Genomic DNA, 5,139 nt, shown 5'->3' with positions numbered 1-5,139 from the left:
TTGTGTCTCTGCTTCACAGCAAGCCAAACAGATATCCTGGCAGCGAAAGAAAGGAAAAAGTCTTAAGGGTTTGAGTGCGACAAGGACTATGGAATAAAACCTAAAAAGAGATGGGAAATATTGGCACCAGAGAGTTTTGGACTTCAGCTTCCCAATGCACCAGCTAACATCACCAAAGTTCAGATCTATTGGACTTGTAAAAACCACTGGAGAGAGAAAGATTCCCCAACGTGGGGTCTAAGAAGAGAAGTTGGACTGTAGAAATGAAGCCAGCATATGCTGGCCTCATCCACCAGCCAAGAATCATGAGCCAAAGGAAAAGATTAACTTGTAGAACATTAAGTAACTCGGGCCCGATAGAAACGTCACCCACCCACCCTCCAATCCTGGCAGAATGGACCTCCTTCTCACCAGGCACCTGATGCCTGATAAAATAGGTTTGCAGAGAAGTCACGTTTGTGGCAATAGTGTCCAATCATGACTAAGTACAGTGATAGTGAATACAGAAACAGAGATATAGCCATGTTAGTCTAGGAATCGGTAGCAGAGAGACCTTAGTAACTTCCGAGGTTTATTTACCATATTATTTCTTTTCTGTTTTGCCGATATCATTGCCACATTAACTTTACCCCCCAATATACCTACGGGCATCATTCCAACATTGGCGCATGAGTGAATGAGATTTCCATCAAGTTTGTGAGAGTCAGGTTGGAGAGGTGACAAAGAGCCCACATACAGGCCAAAAAACTGCTTCGGGTCACTTGAGGTATGCTATTTAAATGTAGCCTGTTACAGACTGCCAAAATAAAGCTCTGTCGGGCTCTTTGGGAGGTATCCATTAAATGGACATGGATCCTAAGGTCCGGAGGTCGCGCCAAAGCCACACTCCATCCTAAGCACTGAGCTGTAGCTTGTGAGTGTGCAGCTTTCTTCCGGATTTATGCGGTCATGCAATCATTTAAACAAGGCATACATCCAAAGAGACCCAGAAGCGGCTTTATTTTGGCAGTCTGAACAGGCCTATGGTCCTAAAGTCCAGAAGCTGCGCCAAAGCTACTTGCAGTCCTGTGGATGGAGCATGCTTGGCATGGTTCCAGCCTCTAGATGCATGCAGCATTTAAAACGCATACCCCAAAGTGACCAAAGCAGCTTCATTTGGCTGTCTGTATGGTCCTTAGTTCAGTAGACTTAACTATAGTTAGCTCCCATGATAAGTCAGTAGCTGATAAAGTTCACCTCTTTGAGTCTTTTTTTGTGCAGAGCAAACTAAAACAAGAATGAAACAACAGCTGGTGTGGATCCGAAAGCGGTTTTAGTCCACTTGGGCCCAATATCCAGCACTTACGTACTCAGGCTCCTCTCGGGCGTCTTCATCGAGGATCACAATACTGTATTTGGTCAAATGGGGGTCGCCAGTATCTGTCTCAACAAGCAGCCATCGTCATGTACTTGATGGACTTTCCTGCTAGATGTAAAAATCAAGCGTTGGTTAGAGCCAAGCTTGAATAAAGCAATCGGTCAGCATTTGCTGAACTCTGACAGTCTGGGCTGGTTTGCTTTTCTGGACTTAAAGAGTGTAGAGGAGCCAAAAATGGCCCACTACATCTACTACTCTTAGGTTTAAAACTAAAAGGTTTCACAAAAGCCGTTCGGACTTGTACCTCCGAGATGCATTCTTCGAATCGGACCGGTATCCGACAAGCTCCCTAAAGGCAGCCCATCCCTCGCCACTCTCTCGCAACTGAGATGGCGGCCATTCGCCGCGGCTGCGTCACGGCGATTCGCCCGTGCTTTGGCAGACCTGTGAGGAGGAACAAAACAGCTCCATTGATTTTACAGAAAGAGGGTAACAGAGAAGTCATTTCCCACCCTCAAAACAAAAAAGGTTCTTAAATCACAAGGCAGATGTGGCACAACTTCAGGCTGGGAAAGTTATTGTTGGACCGCAACTCTCAGAAGCGTGGCCGCTGTGTCTTTGGACACAAACTAATGATAGTTATTATGAGGACCAGCATGGCATAGTGGTTTGAGCGTTGGACTACAACCTAGAGGCTGGGTTTGTATTCCTAGCTCTGCCATGAAACCCACTGGAAAACTTGGAGAAGCCACACTCTCTCACCTCGGGGGAAGGCAAAGAGACTGTAGTTTTTGTGAGACTTTTGAGCCTTCTCTATCAGAGAGCGCTATGGTCGCCACAATGAACTACAAATCCCAGGATCCCATAGCCCTAGCTGCCTGGCTCAATGCAAGGAATCATGGGAAATGTAGTCTTTTGGAGACATTTTGAGTCTTCTTGTCAGGGAGAGCCCTGGTGCCACATGAACTACAATCCCAGGATCCCTAGCCTTAACTGCCCTGGCTCAATGCTAAGGAATCATGGGAACTGTAGTCTTTTGAGACATTTTGAATCTTCTCTGTCAGAGAGAGCCCTGGTGCCACAATGAACTACAAATCCCAGGATCCCATAGCCTAGCTACACAAGAAAAGGTAAAAAATGACCTTCTTGGTAGAGATATTTGGGGAGCTGGGGTGGTCTTCCCACTTCCTGTCTCTCCTGTCACCACCAGCAGCCATTGTCTCTTTCTCCCACAGCACCATCACCACTCCCTTCTATACTTCCATATTGGCAACAATTTGGGTCCCCTTCCCTCCATCTCTGGCTTCTTCTCTGGGCTGAGTCGCACTCTTATGACGTCAAGCCCAAACCACGCCTCCCTCCCTCTTACATCCTTCAGCCTTTGCCCTTGGCTGCATCCAATGCAAAAATAATCCGCTTTAACTGCCCTGGCTCCATGCTATAGGGTTTTGGGGGGCTTTGTTATCCTTCAGAGAGGTCTGCGGCTCCCCAGGAAACACAAACCCCAGCATGGAACCCAGGCACTTGGACTACAAGCCCCGGAAGCCTCAGCTATGTTGGCCAATAGCCTGGCTTCTGGGAGTTGGAGTCAAAGCCCTTGAAGAGCACAGTTGGACTCTGATAGATATATAGATAGATCTCAAAAGCCCCACAAACACACCACACACACACACCAGTGGTCCGCAACTGTGCCCTTTAAGAGATCTGGCTTAACTCCCGAAGCATCAGCCATATTTGGCCATTGTCTGGGATTCTGGGTATGAAGTCCAAAAGGCCTTGAAGAGCACAGTTTGGGGACTACTGATATATAATATAAGTATGTAAACCCGAACTAATCAAAATCAATAAATTATATATATATAGATAATATAATATATATGAAGCTTTAATTTGGATTCATCTCAGAAGCCTCAGCCAGTGGCCAATAGCCTGGGATTCTGTGGAGTGAAGTCCAAAATCCTTAAGAGCATTTTGGGGACATATACTGATATATTTTCATATATGTACACACCACACACACAACCCACCCCTAACATTGGTCCCCAAAGTGTGCCCTTTAACTGATTCGAACTCCAATCCAACGAAGCCTCAGCCATTTGGTCAATATCCTGGGATTGTGGGAAGCTGAAGTCCAAAAGGACCACTTAAAAATAATTGTTTGGGGACCACATCCATCCATCCATATCGCATCTCGTCTCTCTCTAAACAGTGGTCCCCAAACTGTGCCCCTTTAAGAGCTGTTGGACTTATCTCCCAGATCCCCTCAGCCATATTGGCCAATACAGGGTTCTGGAGCTAGGTCCAAATCCCTTAAAGCAACACGAGTTTGGTTGACCAGTGATAGGAAGAGAGAGGAGATGATCGTCACCTCTGTGTTGTGTTTGTTGTTGGTGTATAATATAATAATATATAACTAAAAACATTGGTCTCCAAACTGCTCTTTTAAGAGCTTTTGGACTTCCATCACCAGAAGCCCTCGCCAATTGCAATAGTCAGGGATTCTGGGACTGAAGTCCAAAATTCCTTTAAAGAGCACAAGTGAGAGGGCTCATGATACATGATATATAACATAGATAATACATATATAACATCTGTCTGTCTGTCTGCCTATCTATCTTATCATATTAATACATACAGTTGGATTCCACTGGATTTTTTATCCGCAGATTCAATATCCGACTGCTTGAAAATATTTAATAATATAATATATATAGTGACCCATGCTGGGTTTCATATAAATTTGATCAATGATGAACACCCTTAGATGACCCCTGGCCAGACTACAACCTTCCTCCCATCATGGACAAGGCGATAAGGTCAGGACACACGCTCCTAAGGGAGAACTCACATAACTCTGAGAAGGTCTGGGAATCGCAAAAAAAGGGTTAGCTTCAGCCAGAAGAGACAAAAAAATGTTTACCTTTCCGGAGCATCACCTACCCCCCCCCTCCTCAAATCTGTTTCCAAACAACGTAAGTCATAGATATATCCAGACCCAACACCAGTGAAAGAAAGCAATTAAACACCTTTTGTTCCAATCACAACAAAACTCTCTGCCCTCAGCCAGATTTGGGCCCTAAAAGGTCCCCAACGGTTTGCTGCTCAGCGCGCCAGTTGCAAGGTCGAATTACTCCACGTCAGTCAGAACCTCGTTTTGGTACCGGCATTTTCCTGCTCAAACCCAGGGTGTTGAGGACAACTGTCCTCACTGTCCATACAACAAGCATTCTCCGCTTCCCGAGGGGAATCGACAGTTCTGGTAGCATCACCCTTAGGTAACAGCCTGAAAAATCTTGGTCCTATTTGTCTCAACCAACTAATTTTCCTGAGTCCTGATGTTTTGTGGTGAGTGGTAAATGCCAACGCATGGTGTGTTTTTCCCCTATTTCAAATAAATGAGACATCTAGAGTAGGCAATCTTTCTCATCAGCGTCAGTTATTGGGAGGCCCCTGGTCTACGCGGTATACATATAGGGAGACGATCTTGGTGGCTCTTGTAAGACATCCCTCCTCTTGCAATATTGAAACTAATAACAACATAATAAAAAATTACCCCTAACGGAACCCCTTGGCTACATATATATATATATATAAATCCAAAAGCAATACTTGATTGTGCTATGGAATATAACTATTTACTACGCCATGTATGTATAAGGGGTCTTGAGGCATCCATGAATTTTGGGGGGTCCGGAACTAACTTCAGGCAGATTTAACCCCAAAGGGCTTCCTGTGTGGTATGTATGCAAATATACAGCACTAGTATAATAAATGATAATACT

Source organism: Sceloporus undulatus, chromosome 11 (assembly GCF_019175285.1).
Source record: "Sceloporus undulatus isolate JIND9_A2432 ecotype Alabama chromosome 11, SceUnd_v1.1, whole genome shotgun sequence".
Taxonomy (NCBI): Eukaryota; Metazoa; Chordata; class Lepidosauria; order Squamata; family Phrynosomatidae; genus Sceloporus; species Sceloporus undulatus.
Note: the sequence above shows the minus strand (reverse complement) of the source record.